At 38.2% G+C, this 24220-nt stretch overlaps 1 protein-coding gene and 1 pseudogene across 2 annotated transcripts in view; one reads left to right on the top strand and one right to left on the bottom strand.

Annotated features, from left to right (window-relative positions):
• Nucleotides 1–24220, top strand: part of GMDS (GDP-mannose 4,6-dehydratase) — a 596023-nt gene that overhangs the window by 55394 nt on the left and 516409 nt on the right. The gene's annotated exons all lie outside the window — the stretch shown is intronic.
• On the bottom strand, nt 19769–19983 carry LOC123801480 (large ribosomal subunit protein eL38 pseudogene; annotated as a pseudogene).

Raw genomic sequence — 24220 nt, 5'->3', positions numbered from 1 at the left:
GGCGAGGGCTCGATCCCATGACCCTAAGATCGTGACCTGGGCCAAAGGCAGACGCTTAACGGACTGAGCCACCCAGGCGCCCCTGTACTAGTCTGACATTTTTCTAGTTACAACAATGAACATCTACACAAAGGGTTGACCTGAAAATTAAAGAATACACAAAAAGAGCTTGGGCCCCATGCACAGACCACGTGAAGCTAAGGACATCTCCTGAGGAATAGTTTTTTTTTTTTTTAAGACTTTATTAGAGAGAGAGAGTGAGAGAGAGCGCACAGCAGGGGGAGCGGCAGGCAGAGGGAGAGGGGGAAGCAGGCTCCCTGTGGCGAAGGGAGCCCGATATGGGGCTCCCTGATGTGGGGCCCCCCAATGTGGGGCTTGATCCCAGGACCCTGGGATCATGGCCTGAGCTGAAGGCAGACGCTTCACCGACTGAGCCTCTCAGGTGCCCCTCTCCTGAGGAATAGTTATGTGAGATCAGTACTGCTAAATTGTTACACTGAAAGTTAGGCTGAGTGTTTGCAGTTAAAAATGAAGTGGTGACCGATTGAGATGATTTATGATGTTCTGTTCAATAAATTGGGTTAAGCCATACGAAATTACCAATATTCAACCATTTTGACCCATGAAAACAATAGTTTTATATGGCTCAAGATAAAATTTAGTTTCAGGATTTCAGGTGGTTGCTCTTATGTTCATTCATTTAAGAATTTGCCCAGCTCTAATTCAGTATGCTGTGGTGTGCCATGGCCAGGCCTGCCACTGGCCTGAGAACAGGCTAAACACATAGAACACAGCAGTATGTAACTGCAGAGCCTCATGGAATCTTAACAGGGCAGCAGACCTGGGAGTCTTGAAGTGCTCCCTCCTCAGCTTAGAATATAACAAGCAATAGCCTCTGCCTCTGGGTTCCTCCAGATCTGGGGTTCTCACCCCAAATAGGCTACATTGACAGACAAACTCCAGGGGTGCCTTTGAGAGGCTGTTCCAATTCCCACGCTGATATACTTACTATCTTGCATGAATTAATGCATTTGTTTTTTCTTAGTGTTTTTGAAGCCCTGTCATTGGGTTCATACTCAAAACTTTAAGAAAGATTGCTATGTTTTTTTGATGAAGTCATCTGCTCATCATTTTGAAATATCCGTCTTTATACCTGGTAATATTCCTTGTTTTGATGTCTACTTTGTCTAATATTAATTAGCCACTAAGTTTTCTTATGGTTAGTATTTGTATTGTGTATCTAAGAATGTTTATTGTTGAGATTAACACACACTAATAGCCTACTCTGATTATTTAGAGGTTATACTGCTGGAAGGTTATTTGGAAAATAGCTTTTGTTTTTAAAAAAAACAAAACTTTCTGAGTCATTAAAATAAGTGTCGTATGTCCCAAGCACTTAGTCCATGGCAAAGACCTTTACTTCCTCTGAAGTGATTCCTTACTGGGCTCCCTGCTCCCACCCTTGCTCTCTATAATCTGTCTTCAGTGTAGTGACCAGTGACCCTTTAAGTCAGGTCATGTCATCCTCTCCCCAAAACCCTCCAGTGTCTTCTCATCTTACTCAGAAAAAGCCAAAGGCCTTAGTGTGGTCTGTTAAAGCCTTTTAGGAGATATTTTCTGCTACTTTTTTGACCTCATTTTCTACCACTTTTCCCTTGCAGGCCTCAGCCGCACTGGCCTCCTTGCTGTTCTTTGCATATATTAAGCATACCCCCAGCTCAGGGCCTTTGCATTTGCTGTTCCCACTCCCTCGATCATTCAACCACAGATATCCATATGGTTTGTTCTCTTTCTTTCTTAGTGTCGTCTTCTCATGAAGACATTCCTAAATTCTACTTTAAGTATTAGTCCCCTCCTTCCTCACTCCTTTACTTTGCTTTATTTTTCTCTCTACTACTTTTTATCACCAGGTATGTACATTTGTTGATCGTCCATCTCTCTTGTTTAGACTGTAAACTTTCTAAGTTTAGACACTTTTGATTATATTTCCTGCTGGAATCCCTACTGCCTAGAATACTATCTGACACACAGTAGGTGTGCAATAAATATTTGCTTAATAAATTTGAATGTATTCTAGTGCTATTTATACCTGGAGTAAGGTTTTCCAATGGCTACATTGTTATGTATAGCATTGAAGTGCATAATATTTCTAATCTGTTATGAGCTGGAATAGCATTTACTATATTGTTTGGGATTTTTTTACCCTTTATCTTTTGAAACTCCTTAATTCTCAGACTTTCCACTTTTTTTTTCTTCCACAAATATTTCCTGGATCTGCTCTGTAGTATTTCTGGGTACTGCTGAAAAGTAGTTAACAGGCAGATAAGAGTCCTGTTGTTAAGGAGTTTATGCTTGAATGAAGCAGACTGAAATGAATGAAGATAATTTCCCCAAATGATAAATACCATGAAAACAGTTTTAGGAATAGAAAGTAAATTAGGCTGTGGCTGAGGTACTGCATTAGATTGTTGTAAGAAGACCTTTTGAAGAGGTATCACAGGCGCTGAAAATGGAGAGAAGGAGCCAGCAGCCTGGAGGAGGTGTTAGAAGGGACAGTGAGTAGGGCAGGTGGAAGGGGGAGAAAGAAGGGAGCCCTGTGGAGGAAGTAAGTAGGGTATGGATTTTGGGGTGGGTTTTGTAGGCCATAGTGTCAAGTTTACATTATATTCCAGTTGAAATGGGAAGCTAATGGAATGATATCTGATTTACATTTTATAAAGATTTCTAGCTGCCGGTGAGTTGTGTCACGGAGTTAACTTATTTTGGGTTCCGAGTGAGCTTTCAGTATAATGCTTAATTTTGATTTGCATTCATAGAACTAGAATTTTTTTAAAGGTTTTTTTATTTGTTTGAGAGAGAGAGCGAGATAGAAGAGCAGGCTCCCTGCTGAACAGGGGGTCTGATGTGGGGCTCGATGCCGGGACCCTGGGATCGTGACCTGAGCCGAAGGCAGACGCTTAACCACTTAACCGACTGAGCCACCCAGGCTCCCCTAGAACTAGAATTTTTTTATTAAATGAGTTTTAAGGAAATCTCCATTATTAAATACACAACACCATGTATTGTAGATATGAAAGTTAAAAACACAAACTAAATTAGATTGAATATTTATACCATTACTACCAGGTAAGAAATAAACAATATTGGATTATGAAGTCTTTTATATACTTTAGGAAGTTGCATTTTCAAATTGCATTTCTGAATATTTAAAATATTCAAATTAACTTCCAAATGAATAGATTGTTAAAAATTAGAGATTTAACTTTATGAAATAGGATACTATATTCTCTAAAGTAGCAGTGGCAGACGTTCACCTTACCTGAATTATCAGCTTCATAAATGGCTCTTTTCTGTGTCTTCCCATTCTAACTAAAAGTGGTATTAGGGATAGGCTAGAGGCACCATACAAACTAGTATAATTCTACTGGTTTAGAATCCATGATGTGTGCTGTTTGTATTTCAACAAAAAGTGTACAATGCTTAGTTTTTCTCAAACTTGATGAGAAGTCTGATGTGGTATAGAAGTTATTCTGATGTGGTGTAGAGATATAATAGTTCTAATCTTTGCTACTTTCACAAGGTCAATCATAATTTTCTGATTCTATAAAATACCCTGTGTCAATAAATAAAATTTTTTTTGTAGCTCCACTTGTCTTCATGCTCACTTCCCTCATTCTTTGTTTCCAATCCAGTGATTTCTGGGACCTGATTAACAATTGATATAACCTTGGACCTTCTAGTCATTGAAGAGTCCTAGCATGCTTTCACATTGTAGAAAAGAAAAATAAACAGATGGAAAGCTGTGTCAATGAAGGAGAAACAGAGTGTATTAGTTAATAGCAGGGCCCTCAAAGCCTCTCTTAATATTTTGAACATATTTCATTTTCTAACAACTGTTTTTTCCTGTTAATGAGACACCTGTTAACAAGACAGCCCCTTTTTTCAGGAAACACATAATCCCTTAGGGATTACATGTATGTGTATTGTATATTGTATATATTGTATATGTATATGTATGTATATGTATATTACATATACATGTACAAATATATGTACAGATCCAGATTTCTCATCATGATGAAGGAAATTTACCCTCTTGCTCTTGGTGCAAGTTCTGCATTCTTTGTTCCTTCTTTTATCAGCCAGTTTCAGTCTCAGCTTCCAGTGGCTGCTTAATTTAGCAAATTCCACACACTTGCTATGCGGTGATGAGCCTGTGGGACGATGTGCGCTATTTCCTCGGTGTAGATGGGGACAAGAATGATTGTGTTGCATCTCCCCAGTGGTAGATGACAGCTGGGATTTGAGCCCAGGCCTTCTGACTCTAAAGCTCATGTCTTTCCACTGATACCCTTGTTTCTTAATAATTTCTTGAAGAAATAAAAGACTGAAATAAATCTGCCTTTTGGCCCTGCAAATGGAGAAGAGACTAAGAGTAGGATTGCTTCTTTAAGTAGTATTTTTCCTTTGCCATTCCTGCTTTGTTGCAGACCTTACAACAAAGGTGCCATTGTTTTTCGCACAATGCTGTTTATTTCATAGTAGCACCTAGAATTAGGAAGTTTTGAAAATTGAAATGCTTGAGCATTTCAAGGAAATGAGACCCTTTGATTGGCAGTGAGGAAAGTGTCCCATGACAATGTTCTGAGTGTGTGTCTCACTTTTTGATGTGCTCACAGCAGAGCCAGAACTTCTCAAGCTGTGGTGCTTTCCCATGAAGGCAAACGGTGCAGAACCAGGGAGGCCTTTTTACGGGAAACATGGTCATTTTTATAGACCTGGCCATTGACGTGGTCAGGTTTAGCAACTTAACTCAAGACCACACAGGGAGCTGGAGAAACAGTTGGCAAAAGAGCATCTGCTTTGCAGCCAAATGGTCTTTTCCTAAAACTATGTACCTTCCTCAGGAAACTAGTCTTTTAATAGCAGCCTAGCCTCCACCAAGAACCTGAGCTGGAAGATGAATAGAGCCATCCTTTGAGAGCTTCCTATCCATTCAGTGTTTCCACTGGGCAAGTTGTGCGGCCTCGGATCACTGAGATGAGTCAGGAGCACAGAGCACTTTGACGAGGGGGTGCAGCTGTGCCTAGTAACCTCCCAATAAAATCAGTAATGGAGAGTAGTGGTTATAATGTATGTGTGAGTTTGCTAATAGCTGATCTTTACTGCTGAGTTTTATTGGTTCTCCATTGAAGAGATCACTGAAGCCTAGAGTGAGGAAGTTGCCTATCCAAGGAAGGGTGTGAGACTGTTGCTGTACCCAGTTCACCTCACCGGTCTAATTAAAAGACTCAAATTGTCACTGTTCCCCACCCCCCCCACCCCCGGTATCCATTTAGAATCAAGTTTTATGTAATCCTCATCATTAGGATTGTCATGGCTATTGTCTAATGCACTCTAGCTGCTAGGCTGTTACATTTTAAGATAAAGGTATACTTGGACATACTCTGCTTTTATAAAATTTGAGCACCAGAAGAATCTCTTCGGGAATTCTTTTGGTTGACATAACTTGATGTCAAACAGAGAGTTGTAAAGATTGGCATTCTGCAACTTTCCTCTTGTTGACAGAGTATACCTTGTTTAACTTTTCTGTTTTTTAAGTGATGTCTTGGAGCACCTATTGCCACCTTGCTGACAGTTAAGACAGTGCTCTATTAGAAGTTAAATTTGCTATGTTCTGAACTGCCCAGACCTGGGCAAGAGGTAAATAAACCACAGGCAAGTCTGCTGTGTGATCTACAGTTACTTTGAATTTGTTTTGGATTCAACACTTAGTGTAGGCGTCAAACACTGTTGAAAAGGCATAAAAACAATTATAAGAGGCCTGCTATGGTAAATTTTCAGGTGTGGATTCCATGTTTAGCCCTGTGAATTTTTTTAAGTGCTTCTGAGTGGAATTGTGCCTTGTGACCTACACTGTTTCTAAATTTTGGTAAGTGTAAATTCTTTTTGGTCTTGGCACCGAAAGTGAAACATAATGTAGTAGCCAGTTCAAGGTTGTGTGCATAGCAAAGGTGTTTATCCATGCAGTGAGGGAAGTAAACCGCCAGGTGGCTCAAGTAGATAGCATCTTCACTTCTTAGTCCCTGATAATTACGCTTGAGTTTTGCAGTTGCTTTGCACTTCAGAGACTACGTTTAATAAAAACCATTGTGAGAATTGATTTTTTTCCACACAACCTTAGAATGTTGAAGCAGAAGTTTGTCTTTTTGAATTGTGCCACTGACGAGGATTTCTGTTTTTGGACCCAAATACTATGTTTTGCTGTGATTTATAGAAAAGCTTGAACAGTATTTCTTTTTTTGCTCCCAGAGTGCTCCCAAATTGTCATCTTAGAATAGTATGATAGTTTGTTTATCTATTTTTACATATACTTTTCAGAGTTACAAATAAAAATAATAGGTTTATAATTTCGATTTTGAAATTTAAACTGTCAGCAGTTTATATCGTCTTATTTTATGCTTCCATTCTTTAGAAAATGAAGGGACATAATACCTAAGAAATCAACACATAATTTTTGTGGACTTACTATTGCACAAGAAGAATTAAAGAAACCAATTTTATTACATGAGAAGTTGCTTTATAGGTTCCCACTAACGTAGATGAAAAGGATTTATAATGCCAAAATATTTGCTTACTTTTAGAATATATGTACAATAAAGTTAAAGTAAAATTAACCCTTGGGATTCTGCTTTATGTTATTTATTTATTTATTTTAAAGCAGTCCAAGACACGGCATCTTAATTTTGGTTTTACGACTTTTTAGATTTTTTATTTAAAGAGTTTATTTATTTCTTTGACAGAGAGAGCACAAGCAGGCTGAGTGGCAGGCAGAGGGAGAGGGAGAAGCAGGTTCCCCACAGAGCAGAGAGCCCCATTTGGGGTTCAGTCCCAGAGTCCTAGGATCATGACCTGAGCTTGAGACAGACACTTAACCTACTTAGCCACCCAGGCGCCCCTACTTTCTATTTTTCAATCACAGATTTCCTGGAATTAGGGTTTATTTTTCTGATAAGTTTAAGGCATATTAGAGCATAAAACACTTCTTTAAAGATTTAATGTCCAGTTTCCTGTTTTATCTAGGTCTTTTACTTCAGAATACTTGAACTATCACCTATATTAGGGCTATTACTTTATTATAAAATAGGAAAAGGGAAAAGAAGGTGAAATCAGATCAGGTTTTTTTTCTTTGTACTAATTCTGGTTACAACTATTTTTTAAAAGGATTTTATTTATTTATTTGTCAGAGAGAGAGAGAGAGAGCATAAGCAGGGGGAGCAGCAGGCAGAGGGAGAAGCACGCTCCCCCACTGAGCAAGGAGCTGGATATGGGGCTCCATCCCAGGACCCTGGTATCATGACCTGAGCTGAAGGCAGACGCTTAACTGACTGAGCCACCCAGGTGTCCTTCCGGTTAACTTTTGCTGGAGAAAAGATGAAATAAGTTTTTAAAAACATGTTTAAAATTGTCATGATTTTATTTACTTTTGTTAACTCCATGTAAGTGTAATTAGTTCAGAAAGGAAACCAAAATTTTTATTGATATTAATAAGCATAATGTTTTCGTGTCCTGTTCAGTGAAGTGAAGGCTAATAATTCCAAAGATAGTTGAAAGAGTGAATGTAACTAACAAAATAGCATTTATTGAACACTGCTTAACCGTAACTGCTCAGAGGCAGTGTTTCTGTGTCTGAAAGTCTTGAGAGATACGAATTTTTCCCCTTTTATACACATTTAGCCATGTGGTTATCAAGAATCAAGAATCTTAAACAGTGTATCTTTGTTAAGGTACTAAGTTTTGTCAAAGAAATTGCTGTGTGTTTTTTTTTTTAAAGATTTTATTTATTAGAGCGAGCGCATGTGTGCACGTGCACATGAGTGGGGGGGAGGGGCAGAGGGAGAGGGACAAGCAGAGTCCCTGCTGAGCAGGGTCTCAGGGGCTGGATCCCAGGAGCTGAGCTGAAGGCAGTCTCTTAAGCGACTGAGCCACCAGGCGCCCCTGATGTGGGTTTTCTTTTTTTTTTAAAGATTTATTTATTTATTTATTTATTTATTTATTTATTTATTTATTAGACAGAGAGAGGGACAGCCAGCGAGAGAGGGAACACAAGCAGGGGGAGTGGGAGAGGAAGAAGCAGGTTCCTAGTGGAGGAGCCTGATGTGGGGCTCGAGAACGCCAGGATCACGCCCTGAGCCGAAGGCAGAAGCTTAATGACTGCGCGCCTGGCACGCCTAAGGTGGTTTTTAAAAACCTTCACTGTATGGGAACAGTGTAGAGGAAGCTGTATGCATGTTTCCTCCTCCCCCATGATTAGGAAAATTAAACAACAAAAAATGTGTGTGTGTGTGTGTGTGCGTGTGTGTGTGTGTGTGTCTAGCACTTTTTAATCCTACTTATCTCTTACTTATGCTGGTGGCTTGGTATAAAAATGAAATCTTTTTTGTCATAATGATAAAGGAATTAGAGATGTAAAGCAAGTTGACTGATAAGTAAAATTGGTAGAAAATGCTTAAATACATAATTTAGTGTTATAATACTTCTAGATGTAATATTTACTTATTGGGTTTAAGCAACCATATATGTGTATCCCATGTAGAATCGACCTTTAAGAATTGTGAAGCATATTTCTAACTTTATTTTTTATATTTCTTTGCAAGGCTTTTAAAAATTTTTGCATTTTGAATATTTTAATGCCATTTCCTCCTGCTTTAAAATTCTTTTTAATTAGTTTTATTTTGTATGTTTCTTCAGAAATGACCATAAATTTAAAAATTAAGCGTCAATATGAAAAGAACTGAAGTATACAATACAAAATTGCCTTGATCAGTTGGTGCCTGTCCTCAGATTTACGTAGTCCAGACTGCTGACCAAGCTGAGATTCAGTCAGGATTTCCTGAGGCTTGGGAACTACATAGCTTGACTTGCATCATGTTGAATTGAGAAAGACAGGTAATATTTATATGCCATTTTTTAAATAGCACTTTCACTAAGCCTCCACTATATCAGGGGTCCATGTGGTCATTTCATGTGTATTTGGTGCCTTAACAATCTTAAATTCATGGATAACATAACTACACACATTTAAAAAAATCTATATAATGTCTTTACTACAACTAAAAACAGAAGTGAAAGTTGTGTGTGCGGAGAATTCATGTTTCTGGGTGTGAACACGTAGATGCTGTTGCATTAGAACATTTGATGAAGTGCTCGGCCGTGTGTACCTAACCTAGAATCCCAGGTGTGATGTCTGTGAACCCAAGCTGTGCCACCTGTGAGTGGCAGTGGCAGCTCTACAAGCACTAGTGGCCTTGGCATGGTATCCTCATTTTTTAAAATAGTCCAGTTTGGGTAAATTTCAAATAAAATAGTACTTTTCCTTAACACATAATCTGTACACACACATACTTTGTGCCCACGTAAAAACCTAGTTAGGATCTATACTCAGATAATTAGAAAAGTTTGTTTTATTTTGTTTTGTTTTTTAATGCACTGGACTTCTGAAAATTGTGAGGGACATAGCACAATATTTGACTGTGCAGGACTGTTCCAGGCATTGCAGTGCCACCAGCATTCCTGGTCTTCATCCCCAGGAGCACCTGCCCCCAATGATTTCCAGCCCCCCCTTTCCTTTTTTTCACACTTGAAGACAAGTTATATTTGGGCTGTTTCTCATTGTTAAAGCCGTAAGCAAGTTCCATTTTCAATAGCAGTTCTAGAGACCTAGTAGTTTCAGAGATCTGGGAAGTGGTGAAGAAACTTGCATGTAGGATGGAAGAACACTAGCAGGAGAGACAGTACAAATCTTTATAGTTAAGTCGTGGAAATGACTAAAGTGACTATTAGAGTATCATTATTATCTCCAGACACTGGTTGAAGATGTGTCTTTCTCCTCAGCAGAATGAGGATAATGAGATTACCTACATAATGAGACAACTGTAAGAATTAAACAAACGCGTAAAGATAGCACCGTTATCAATAATGAGTGTGTAAAAAATTTTGTCTTTTACTATTTTTTTAAAAAGAATTTTTTTTTTTTTATATTTGTGTGAGAGAGAGAGAGCAAGTGGGGGGAGGAGCAGAGGGAGAGGGGCAAGCAGACTCCATGCTGAGTGCAGAGCCAGATACAGGGCTCGATCTCACAACCCTGAAATCATGACCTGAGCCGAAATCAAGAGTCGGATGCTTAACTGACTGAGCCACCCAGGCACCCCTTTTACTTTTTCTTTTTTTTCTTAACAAAAGGGAGAAAACGGAATAAATTGGGTTAGGGTGTTATTCTATTACTAAACTATGTTTGCTCTTTTATTACAAACATTAAAAAAAAATTCCCGTGGTTGGTAATATCAGATTTTCATTCCATACTTGATCTTTTTTTCCCCTCCCTGATTATTTTTTTAGAAGCAAAATATAATAAAACATTTTCTACTTTTGGTAAAAGTGGCAGGTTGAATGTTTTCAGTTGGCTTAGTTGTGAGCTTAGTGACCTCACTTGTGTCTTGAACCTGAGGAGAAAAGGAGATAGGAGTATTGAGAGGATTCAGAGTGAGAAAGAAATCTGTTGAAATATGAAGGAAAGCTATTGAAATCTATGAAAGGTTTATATTTGATTATGCAAGTTATCCTTTTGTCCACCATTTAAAGAGAGAACTGCTTGCTATATGTGTCATTAATCTAGTGGTCATGGAATCATTAGTTATCTTGGTCACAGACGGTTTGAGCAGAATTGATCTTTGTGTTGTAGTGGTTGGCACTTGTAGACCTAAGCCATCAGTTCTGTAGTAGAATATCAAAGCCATTCCCCATAGCCAGTGGAATACAGACAGAAATAATTACTTTCAGATGTGAAAGTATGTTTCCAGTCCTCCAGAGAGGTGAACTAGTTTCACATTCTGCAAATGCCATCCAAGTGAGTGTGTTCTGGAAGTATATTCAGAACTATAAAGCAGGAGATTATGAACTGCAGAGTGAGCAGAGTCATGTAGAGCAATGGCTCCATTCTTGGCTTCTGAACACTGTGTATTCCTGGGTCCCATGGAGATCTGTGTAGTCAGGACTTTTTAAGGTGGGGCCTGGGGTCTTTGCTTTGAATAGGCTCCCTAGTTGATTCTGACAAATCATATAGATTTGGGAATCATCATTATGGATTGGAAAATTAACCCTCCAAAAATTAAATCAGCCTGCATTTCTTGTTGTCCATTTGATATCTCTACCTGGATGTTCTCCCTAAATCTCAGAATCGACACAAGTTAAAAAAACATCTACACTCCTGACCTCCACACCCCTCCTTCCCCCATTCACTTCAACTCCTAGTTGTTATTAGCTTGATTTGTCTCTCGTTACCCAGGCTCAAAATACCAGTTCTCTTTGAATGGTTTTCTGCTACTTTTTTTTTTTACCCTATTACCGCTTTATCACCATGTGTTCTCTTTATTTTTCTGATCTATTCTTGTCCCTTCTTATTACCACTGTCCCTGTCTGTGTTTTCATTAATTCTCACCCGGGATTTTGCAGTCTCATTGATTGTGCTGTGTTCAGTCTTCCCTACTAGTTTATATAAATATGAGGTCAATTTTCTTCTGTACTGATACTATGAATTAACTTAAATGCTTTAGACTAGCTTTCTAGCCTTTCCACAAATCATCACAGTTTTATCTCTTATTTGTATCACAAGTTTGGCCTTAATGGATGATTGACTGTTTTTTTACCCTGCCTCACCTTTCTCATGTACCCACATTTTTACTTCTGGGAATGGCATCCTCCTGTGTGGGGTCTTGCTCTGCTGCTTTCCCACTGTTGATCATGACCCAGCTCAAGTGTCAGGTACTTTAGGAAGGCTTCCTGGTCCCTCCTTTACCAGCTGTGCCCTCAGCTCCTCTGAATCCTCTGCGGCATGTTACAGCTCATTGATTATTGGCTTATCCTTATTACCGGACATTAAACTCCTTGAGAACTGAGGCTTCCCTATCTTGATACCCCTGCAGCACTTAGTAAAGAACCTCAGTCATTGTAGATGGGGCAACAGCTATTTGTTGAATTCTTTAGAATTGAAGTTACCTGGAAAATATCTCATTGCTGCTAAGAGTAAGAATTAAAACCTCTTACTACCTTTTCCTACCTCAGTGATGAACCCAATCGGTATCCAAATAGAGCATATTTTGGAATTCAAGGGGGGAGGTTGGTTATGTGACCATTATAGAATAGTTTCAGACATTTCAGTGAGGCAGCTGGAGAGACTAAAAGAAGGTTCTTGATACTGTTTTTATAGGCAGCTTTAAATTACCTTTGGATTTCGAAGTATTAAATATGGAAAAGCTAAAATTACTTCTATTTGATCATTGATGAATTTAGCTAAATTGGACTTTATATGTAAGAGAATTCTGAGCATTTAGGGAAGGTAATAAAATCCATATTCCAGTTGTGTGCAGTGTAGGAGCCCTTGTGTGCCCTAATTACCCCCTTATTTTAAGTCCCTCCTCTGTGGAAGTGGGTGTGTTTCCTCTAAGAATGTGGCCAGCTGTCAGCCTGAAGAGAAACCAGCTTGAGTGTATAGGTAGTTAATTTGTCAGTTATTAATGGGTCTGGACGAGAAGTGCTGTTTGTGTCAATACTAAGCTGGACGCTCTGCAAGGAGCCTGCTCTGCTTTCCTGGCAAGTGACTTGTGAGTATTGTTTTCTAGTGTTTTGGAGGCAAAAATTGAATTTGCTGATTCTGAAATGAGAGTGCTGGTTTAAATCTGTAATTTTCTGCTCTTTAGTAATTGGCTATATTGAAAACATTTTTAAGTGATAGTGCCTTTGAATAAAGCAATTTCAGCTTGGAAACCATTACTTATTCCCTCCTAATATGGATGCCATTTTATATTTTATTATAGTGAAACAAAGATAGATAAAAGTCACAGCCCAGGATTCTGATCTTCACTGTTTTACTTGTTTTAGATGTTATTTTAGGCAAAAGCTTCTTAACTTCATTTTAAACCTTAATGTTTTCTTCTGAACAATGGGAATAGTGACGGTACTGTTCTCCTAGGCTTGTGGGTGGATTAAATGGAAATGATGGATCGCAAGCACTTAGCACTGTATCTCTCATGATATGAGTATTTTCATCGTGGAAGACTGTGAAGCGTTGTTGTGCTCCTTGCATTTTGTATTTTGTCTAAGAGCTTGGTACCTCTCCAAGGAGTAGCTTAGGTCTACTTGGATGAAAGTCAATCTTGTGGTTGTGACTAATGGGGCCACAGGTAAATCAAATCCAGAGAACTGTGAATGCTTGTTAGGTGATGAATAAAAGAATGAAACTTGTTTCCCAGCATGTTATGGGTTTTGCTGGTGTCTGTGACTTTGTCCCAGACCACTAGGGTGGGAGCTGAAGCAGAATCTGAAGGTCCATGTACAGTTCTGTCCTTGGCCTGCGTTAGGAGTGTTTTACCAACTGGCGACACCTTCTCTCCTGCCGCAGTGCAGAAAGGTCCAGCTGAAACCAACTTACTTGTTTCTTTTGTGAACTTGTGAATGAAGAACATCTCAGGTCTTAAATGATGCTGTTACAAAATCAATAAAGGAGACATGATATGTAGTAAGATATAAAGTGTGATTACCTAAAGAGCAAGAATACTTTAGGATATTTTAATGATCTGGTAACATTTTTAAAGCATTGTTTTTAAACATAGAGTATCACTAATGGTTAATAGCAGACATCACTTTTAGTTGAAAGTATCAAATACATCATATATATAACTGTATATAATAAATATATACAGATATATATATATTGTATATATATATATATATAATCTCCACATTTGTGAAATGTGGCAGATACCTAAGTAAAGACTTTTTTTAGGTGCTCATTTGCTTTAGAAACCAGCAACTAGTGAATATTAGTACATTAGTACTAGTGATTTAAGTCCTACACCTTGATTAGTCAGATCTTGATAAGTGAATGTATGTAGGCGGTTTTGTGGTTTCTAGTCCTTGCTTGATGGAATGGATTTTTTTTTTTTCTTTAAATTAGTGAACAAAATTAAACAATGGTCTTCCGTGTGTAGACTGGTCTTAGAGTAAATGCTTGAAGGCAGCTGGAGGGGACACCAAATATAGAGCAGAAGTTTTTCTAGAATGTTTATTATAGGAAGGCTAGCTAGCACATTGTTTTTGCAGAAGTAATTGTTGGGGTTTGTTGCAGATCCCCTCCATCCAGATGGTTCTAGATATTCATTTGCTTTAATAGAAATCTTTAAATTAGTGCCCTTGGCTTTATTTTGGAAATCAACTAAACTGAATAGGTAGACTTGTGCCAGGATCCATTAATTGGCACTTTTGGTATTTTTAGGGATAGGCTCAGTCCTACATTGCAATAACATAAAAAAAGTGATTTTTTAATTGCTGCACAAATAATATTCTAATAACATGGTACATGGAAACATTACAATAGTCCCTTAAATTTCAAGAATGAACACCTTTCATTTTCCTATATTCTTTTAAAGTTTTTGTCCCTAGGCACTTGGTTTTTCATGGTGAAGTACATTGGTTCTCAGTGCTAGTTTGGCTGTGTTAGAACCACACTGGCAGTTTGGATAATAGTAACTTTGGTGATTTGAAGCCTAGGCAAGTTTGAGAACTATTTGTTGAGGATATAACATTGTATTTAATAGAATAAAGTTTTAACAAATATACAGTAATTATTTTTTGACAGAGATTTACTAAATATATCTAGTTCTCAGTTTTCTCATCTGTAAAGTGGGAATAATAACAATATGGAGAGTTTTTGGGAGACAATAGGTTGGTTGAACAGGAGTGGCAAGAATGTGAGCATATGTGAGATACTCCTCCGTGCTTCAGGATCTGCTCATTATATAGATGTCGGCCAATGTGTTTTGAATGGACTTTATTTTTAATCACAAGCCAGTGAAGTCTAAGGAAACCAAGTTATATATTTAATACGTATAACATAATCATGGCCCCAGTTCTCTAAAAATGGCCCTAAGGTGGCAGCTGGAATTTTCTGCGGAGGCACTGATTACGTCTCACAAGAAATCCTAAATATCATCACTACTGATCTGGGAAGTGGGTGAAGAACTTGCTTGTAGGGTAGAAGAACAGTAGCAGGAGAAACTGTACAGATCTTTATAGTTAAGTCGTAGAAATGACTTAAGTGACTGTTAGAGTATCATTATTGTCTCCAGACACTGGTTGAAGATGTAGCTTAATTCTTCTACATTAATGGGTCCTAAAGTTGATATCTGAATGGACTCTTACTTAGAAGTAAAGTGAAGAATATACAATTATATATGTAATATTTTCAGAAACAGATGATGATGCATATGAACTTGTATACTTCACTGCTTAGCTGAGTGCTGAGCATTTTTTGGAACCCAGGAAAAACCTTGGAGGCAGGCCTGAGTTCGGATCAGGTTTTTGCCTTGTGGTCTTGACCAATAACCATTCCCCATAGAACATGAGGTCTGAGAAGGCAGGGATCTTGTCTCTTTCTTTCATTGCTGCAATTCCAGTGCTGAGAATAGTGGCCACTACAGACAAACACACAAGTAAGTGGTTCTAGAGTGTGCTGAGTGCTGTGCTAAGGAAAGCATGGTGACATGCTGGAGCAGTATCATAGTCTAATCTCACAGTTGTGCCAGTTCACAATGGGATTAGTACAGAAAAAGAGAGACTCATAGTAATGTGATAGAGAAGATTTTTGACCATTGACACTATTAATAATTAAAATTTTGAACTTCTGTTTTGTATGACTTTTTAAAATTCCATTTTAAAAAGAAAATAATTTTTCTGTATTTTACAAAAGAATAATTACATGATAGAGGCGCCTGGGTGGCTCAGTTGGTTAACTGGCTGCCTTCAGCTCGGGTCATGATCCCAGGGTCTTGGGATCGAGTCCCACATCGGGCTCTCTGCTTAGTGGGGAGTCTGCTTCTCCCTCTTCCTCTCCCTCTGCCTTCTGCTCCCCTGGCTTGTGCTTGCTCTCTCTCTCTCTATTTCAAATAAATACAATCTTTAAAAAAAAAAAAAGAATAGTTACATGATAGATCAGAAATTAAAAAAAAAAAAAGCCTCCCTTCCTCACAGTTAGTTTGAGAAGCACTGTGCTGGAGAGTTAACAAGATGCTTTAGGTCAGGGATGGCCTCTCTGAAAATGAGATTTGTGTTGAATTCTAAAGATATTGGAAAATATCCTTCGAGATAGAACAAACAGAAATGCGAAAGCCTCAAGGTGCAACAAGCCTAGTTAGTATGTTTTGGGAACAAGAAGAGGCCAGGAGCATAATGAGTTAGTGATGAGAGAGTAGTTAGGTGGTGGGCAAGGGTCAGATCCTCTCAGGGCTTCTTGACCTTGTTAATAAGGTTGGGTTTTATTCTGAGGGCCAGTTGTTGGATGGGTTTTTGTCAGGAAAGTGGTGTGAACTCATTTATGGTTCATTATCACTTTTGCAACATGGATTACAATGGTCAAGCATAGAAAAGAATGTACCAGTTAGGAGTCCGGTATAGTAGTCTAGGCTAGAGGTGCTGGTGGGTTGGATAGGAGTACTGGCAGGGGAGATGAAGAAAAGTAGACTAATCTGTGTGGTATTTTGAAGTTAAACTGATTGGATTTGCTGATGGATTAGGTTTGAGGAGTAAAAAGAAGGGGAGGAGTCAAGGATGAATCCAAAGTGTTTTTCTTGGTCATTTGGATGAATAGAGAGATTCCACTTATCGAATGGAAAGACACTTTTTTGAAGAGAAGGGTGAGTGGGAATTAAGAATTGAGAAGTGATATTTATCTTGCTTGTTGATATGTACCTTTTTTATGAATCCTTTTAAAAGTGGAATTTTAGGGCACCTTGGTGGCTCAGGCAGCTAAGCATCTGCCTTCAGCTCAGGTCATGATCTCAGGGTCCTGGGATCAAGTCCCACATCAGGCTTCCTGCTCAGTGAGGAGTCTGTTTCTCCCTCTGCCTCCCCCCCACCCAGTGCGTGTGCACTCTTTCTCATACAGATAAATAAATTAAAAAAATAGAAGTGGGATTTCATAGATCTGTCTTTCATAATATTATTCTGTCTTGGAGAGGAAATACCTAATGAAGTATGCTTGTTGGTCTCTAGTGCTTCTAATGGTCTAAAAACATTGGAGAAGGAAATCTTTTTATCAAATATTTTAGAAATCTCAGAAAAATTCTTAGGAATTTTTTAGGAAAATTCGTAGAAATTACTGGGAGGATTTGGCCACACTGGCTTTTATTTATTTGAAAGTGGCATCCTGCTCTGTATTTTTTTAATTGGCATTTGTTTATGTTTATTTTTATAAGGAACAAGTTACTCAGGTAGTGAAGTATAGACATTATTGACAGTCATATAGCTTTATCACACAGTTGTCTTTTTTTAAGGCAGTGAGGAAAAAGCAAAAAAATTCGACTTTCATATTAGCTTTTGAGTCCTGAACTTTATTTGCCAAGCCATTTTTGTGTTTGCTAATACCTTTTTTTCTTTAAAAATTTAAATGATGAAAAGATCAGGATTTATTACCAAATTTGGGGTTACTGTACTAGACCTAGCCCCTGGCCAGGAGAACAACTAAGAAAACAGATTAGTTCTGCTATATACCTTTCTCTGCAGCATTAGAGTCTCTCTAGAAAGATCCAGCTGTTTTTTATTTGGTCTGGGCTCTGTAAGGTGAGATTCTGACATTATTCTTCTTTTATTTCCCTGAGAGAGTTCCTCTGATATTTTGAAATATGCCTTGATGTTGCCCAACCTCTGGCATCTCTGCCTCTGCTGGTCGCCAGTTTTGCCAATTCTCTGGCTTTCGTTGATTCAATTCTGCACCTCCCAGCAGTCCTGAAGTGCCCTGGTTGCTGTTGCTGAGACCATAGAATGAGAAGAATTGCTTAATCTACCTGCACTTAACCCACACTTCATGAATGACCCTTGTCAAGAAATTGTGGCACTGTCGTATTGCATCTTTCAGTATGATCAGATGGGTGTATCATCTTAAACTTCATTTCTGTTTTTAAGTAAGAATTTAATTTATTTACTTTGGCATTTAATCAATTTCAAAATAGAGAACGTTAAAATAAATAAAGAAATATATATGTCTTTTTTTTTTTTTGCATAACCCTTTTGTACTCTCTGTGGACTTTGATACTGCAATTTCTTGAAATAAAGTTTTAAAGATACCTTTAAATTTCTTATGAAGACCAACTGCCTCTTTTTAAAAATTAGTTATCTTGGACTTAAGTTCGAGTTGTTCTATATATTGTGTGGTGTTTTACCATCTTTATCATGGTTTTCTATGTGTACTATGGTGGTTTGCATTTCTCATATCTGGGATTAGATGGTAGCGTTCTTGAAGGCAGCTGGCATTTTTATTCATTGCTGTGTCCTAAAGAGTAAATTGTTGTACAAAGAAGTTATTCAGGGAAAGAATGTTGAGAGTTCTCAAATTATGCTGTTATGATAATGGCATCTCTGTTTTTCCATATGTAGTCATGGTATAGATCATCTTTTAACAAAGATTATATTTCCAACGATATGTTTTGCCACAGAACATCATTGTCAGGGGGAGAAATCAGGGCATATGGCTGTTCAGACAGTGGAAAGGGCAATTATAGGAAAATTCGGTTAAATCTGACTTTTGTCCCTATCATTGTCCAGAGTTACTCTTCATGGCCAGTGCTCCAAACCCATTTCCTGATCTCTCCAGGTTTTACCACAGACCTATCCCTTTTAGCAAATTATCTTTTTCCTGCTTTATTGAAATGAAGCCAATCCTTAGGCAAATCACACTTCATCCCTTTAAAATCTTATTGTAGTTTGATGGTCCCTCTCTTCTCTGGTCTCAGAAGAGGAAGACATGCCTCTTCTTTACCAAAGCTGGCCCTGGTAGCTGTCGTATTTCTACCAAATACTGTTCTTTCTGAGTCTGGCTCCACTTATTTTGTACTCTTTCCTGTTGTTCTTTTCCCCACCTGCCTACAATCTTTCTGAGATTGTCCATCTTCTAAAATAAAATCTCTTCTTTTGACTCTCCTACCTGCTTATGTTGCTTTTCTGCTTCTCTTTTTACCTTGATGACCATACCTTTCTAAGATATCCCATCTGTGGTTGGCCTTTCACCTGGCCATCCCTTACTCCTGAACCCTGTATGTACTATAGCCTGTGAACAGAGCTGCATGGAGCCCTAGTGCTGGGTGGTACCAGTCCTGGGGAAAGGACTTTGGCAGCTGCTTCCAGGCCATCTCCCACTTTACTCCCTAGGTTGCAGGAGGTAGACTTCTGAGGAGGGAGGGTGAGAGAAGAAGAATTTCCTTAGGATAATTCTCTTCCACCTATCTTGCTTCCATTGTCGTTTTCAGTGTCTTCTCTCCCTGTCCTAAATCAGGCAGATCAGGGTTGTCTCTACACCTGGCCCTAAGGTAAGCCATTATATGGTTTCTGTGAATGTTCCCGTATTTCCTCCCTGGTGTATTCCCTACCACCCCACACCCCCATTTCCTCTAAACTAAGTTGTTCTACCTGATACTCTGTTAGGAACTTCATGCTTTAATTTTTGCCCCACTTCATGAAGGCCTGTACCCATTTCACAGATGAAGTGTAGAAAAGTGAGATGACTTAGCTGACGTCACACAGCTAGTAAGAGCCTAGACTTCCAACTTCAAAGTCTGTTTTTGACCATTGTTGCATTACCTTATTGTAGCTTTCTAGTGTTTAAAATTCTTTTTTATTTTTTAACTTTTAGAATTTTAGTACAGTTCAAGTGAGTGTGCCAGGTTCATTTCATCTCCTTTACTGCCAAACCTGGGGGCAAGGACTGCTTTCAGTTTCTCTGCCTTCTCTTTGTCTGTGAAGAGCAGAATATAAAGGTATCTGCTGCATCGAACTTACTTCACATACCCCTTTTTTTTTTTTTTTGATCTTGGTGGATTTGGTATCCTTTCACCTGGCTGTGAGCAGGAAGTCCTTGATTTTGTCAATTTTGCAAGGCATGGTGGCTAAGAGGGCCTCTGAGGAGCATGTGGCCAGAAGAAGGGAGTATGGAAAAGCTAAAATTTTAGCTGAAAGCTAAAATTCTTTTGATGTGAGATAAAATTATAAACAAAAAGTTTGGATAATATGCTTAGTATTACTGTATGACAGTATAAAACTCTCAGTATGTAATTTGTGAACAAATGTAATGAATCAGAATCTATTCTGTTTTGATACTTTTTGTTAATTAGCAGAAATAGAATTTTATCCTGGGTGGCTGATGTGGGGAATAGTAGCTGGGGAGGCCCCCCACACTCGACTCAAAAGTTTCTAAAGTCACATTCTGCCTGGAGTCCTATCTATTGCCTTCAGCTGCTTAAGGACAAATGGAAGCATCTTTGCTACAAGGCACTTTTGTATGATCGTTAATGTAATTGTTATGTACACAGATAGCTTGGTGGGAGCATAGCTGTAGCCTCTGTTTCTTCATCTATAAAATGGGGTAAAGACGGGACTACCCTGTTAGATGGAGAGAAGAGTACTACAAATCTTATAGGATTGTTCATACGGACTTGTGAGTTAATAAGTATAAAGTGCTTAGAACACGTTTTAAGTTTTAGATAAAATGTAATCATTACTATTATTGTTAATAGAGACTGTTATTGGACATTTTGTTTATGGCCTTTTGAGGGCAGGGTGCCTGACGGTGTGTGTGATAAAGCAAAAGTAGGTTCATTTCTCAGGAGCTCTATTCCTCCAGGGTTGGGAAATTACTGTGTGAGTGTGGTAAGAAGGTTGCTTATAGTGGACAGTTCATTGAGAGAAATGATGCAGCCGCTGTCTCCAGTTTTTCACCGAGCTGTCATGTGGTAACTCTTCCCTCTTTTTTTTCTATCCATGCTGATTCCGTCAGGAATATTTGCAGAGGAGTGGATCTGATGTCTCTTGCTTAACATTCTTTACACGGAAACCTGTCTTCTTCCTTAAGGCCAAGGTAGCATGTCTCTATGGCAAAAAAATTTCTCTTTGTGTTCAACAGTGCTTTGATTTAGTTCTCCCAAGCTCAGAAACCATGTTTTTGTTATTCTTAAACTGCTTAAATTTTCTGAGCCTTTCTAAAGGTTAATAATATTTTAGTCACCCTAAACGTGTAATACTACTTAAGATGTGATGTTCTCTTTTTGAGTTCCCACTTTTTAAATTAACTTATGTTAATAAGTAAAACATCTATTTTAAGAAGCAAAAATGCAGTTATTTTTCAGGTTCCTAAATCTGACCAACCATGGGAACGCTAGGGGAGGTCTTTGAGAGGATTGTATTGTGTTGTGTTTCACATTTCTAGTCCCCAGGCGACTGTGATAATGAATCAGATGCTCTGGTGTGGTATAGTTGGATGGAGAGAAATTTCTCTATATACAAAAAAGGACTTTTATGAGGTGGCTGGTATATTTGTTCACAGTTTTTAGAGATTTGAAAACTCTGAGCCTTCATATCTAAACACAGAAACTTGTACACAGAAGATGCTCAATGAATATTTATTGAACAAGTGAGAGTGTCCAAGTCCACAAGACTAATTAGTGTTAGCTGGGAGCCTATAGTTTGTCTATGACCTGATACTAAGCCACCAGTCGAAATCCCGACTTGCACCTTTGCTAGTTATATGATCTTTGGCCCTTATGGAATTTGGTTGGCTCCAAGGTAAATTGGTGATGCCACCCTGTCCTTTGTGGTGTTTAGGTTGACAGGAAGTATTACACAGTTCCTCACACACTCAGGTGCAGGAGGAATGGTAGCTATTCCTAAAGTTAATCTAGTGAAATGTTAGCCTAATTATCAGCAGATGTGGAACTGTCCATTTTATAATCAGAATACAGGGTTTATTTCCCTAATGAAAACTGCTACTGCAGTAGTTCACAAACCTAGATATTTTCCTTTATTCTTGATTATTAGGACTATTAGCAACCACAACCTTTATAGGCAATCAAGTCAATTAATTTTCCCAACGTAACTGATGTAAAATAGAACTTCCTGCTTGTACTACTTGTCTGTGTAGATTCAATTTATGTTCGAATTCAAGTACTTATACTAAGAAAAATGGATACATATTAAACTCTTTTCTGTGTCCTCAGTGTCTACTTTTTGAACCCTTCTAAACTTGTGACTCTTTCTGCCTTCCTGCTCTCTTTACCTCTATGCCCTATAAAAACATGGAAGCATCTGGTATTAGTTATATTTTATCAACCCATCAGCTGGGTGCAGGTGGTCTAAAACTGGTTCATTTTGAAGTGTGTTATCTTAAACTATGGACGTTAGTTTCTTACTGTAAATGAAAAATTTCCATTCCCTCCCCCACCCACTTTTTGGGGAAGAAATTGTAGGTATCAGTAAGTGGACAGGAAGATTTTTGTTCGTCTAATATTAAAAGGCTTTAAGGCTATATGCGTTCTTTGGAGTGTACCTGATTTTATTTCCTAAGTGTTGATAAGTGGTAGTCCTGTTATTTTTAAACTTAACCTGTAATGGCAGATTTTTTTGTGTGTGTGTGCTATGCATTACTTAGTGTGGTATTTAAAAATTTCTAATATTTTTTATTGTTTAAAATTTTATTGCTTTGGAAACCGAGACTATGGCTTTGTGTCATTTATACTTAAGAACTTCCGGAGGTTTTCTTTGTCTCCTGATGCATGATCATTTTTAATAAAAGTTCCATTGATGCTTAAAAGGAAGATGCATTTTTTTATAGGTGAGTTACAAAGTCTGATACAAACCCATTAACTTTGTCAATTACGTTATTCCATTCCTCTGTGCTTTGTAATTTTTTTCCTACAGAATACATCAGATTGAGAGATATGTGCTCTTTTAATGGCATTAGATTTTGTAGGCTCAACTTCCTTTGGACTTCTGATAACTTTTGCTTCTTATTCTTTTCATTCTTTTTATTTTTTTCAATGCAGTGATATTTTCCACATAGAAATTAATAACTGTTGGATCGTAATCACTGTTCTGCTTAGTGCTTTTGCCTTGAAATCTACTTTGTTTTATGGTAATGTTGCCGTTCCCTTTTTCTATTTATTTTTATTTATTAAAAAAAATTTTTTTTTTCTTATGTAATCTCTGCCCCCAGTTTGGGGCTGGACATGGCCCTGAGATCAAGAGTCGCATTCTCTGCTGTCTTTTCTTTGGTGTCTTCTACAGTTTGGAATCTAATATACTTCACTTTCACCCTTCACTGCTTTTAGTGGGGATTTAAATTCTCTTTTTGCAATTTTAGTTTCCCTCCTTATTTCATTCACCTTCCTTTTTACTTTATCTCATTTTTCCCTTAGCTGCTTCTTTCATTATGGCTCTTTGTACCTTTTTCATAAAAGTCTTTTTGCATTCTAATGAGAATATTAAAGAGCTTTTCAGTACTTTCTGCTGACTCTTCTGGTAAGTTATTTTAGATGCTGTATTTCGAAGTCTTTAGGATGATGACCATATTTTCCTTTCTTGTGCTAGTCATCCCCCCCCCCCATCGTGGGAGCACCGTTTCATTAGTTTTATTAATTTTTTTCATTAACCCAATGCATTTATTGATTGCCTGCTGGAGATGCAGAGACAAATTAGACTCTTTTCTGAGTTAAAGCGTGGATCTTGGTTTTTCTCAATCCAGTTACTTCCATCTGTTTTCTTACATGTCTGCCACTTTCTGGCATTTGCTTGTTTGGGTAGTTGTAAGTTTTTGTCATTTTCTGTTATCTTCAGAGATGATGGAAAGCTGGGGGACTGTGTCTCTGGGACCACACTTTGTACTCGAAGGGATGAGACACCCCTGAAAAGACAGTGTGTGGTGTGTTGTGAAAGAAAACTGGGTTAATCCTTTCAGGCTAATTTCAGTGGGTTGTTAGTCATTCCAATCCTTGGTCCTTTTCCTGGAGAGGAAAAAATGGATTAGCACTGGCTATTGTAGACTAACGTGGTTGCTGTTGGGGGTCCAAGGAGCCTGTGTGTGCTTCTGGTGTAAGCATTTCCTAGTACCTAAAGCCTGCTTGCTCTCAAGTGTGTAACCTCTGGGCTGGTGTTTCTTCCACACCTCTGTTAAAATGACTAGATAAGATGGTTACAATCCACTAGGCCTAAACCCATATCTTTTCAATGGAACTTATGGAAATATGTAAGTAGAGGGAACAGCATTATGAATTCCTTCTATCCACCATCTGTGTAGCTTTGTTAATTATCACTATATGGTTAATTGTATTTCATCTATATGTACTCCTGT

Source organism: Ursus americanus, chromosome 32 (genome assembly GCF_024610735.1).
Source record: "Ursus americanus isolate L20-20 chromosome 32, mUrsAme1.1.p, whole genome shotgun sequence".
Lineage (NCBI taxonomy): Eukaryota > Metazoa > Chordata > Mammalia > Carnivora > Ursidae > Ursus > Ursus americanus.
Note: the sequence above shows the minus strand (reverse complement) of the source record. Positions and strands in the feature narration are given on the sequence as shown.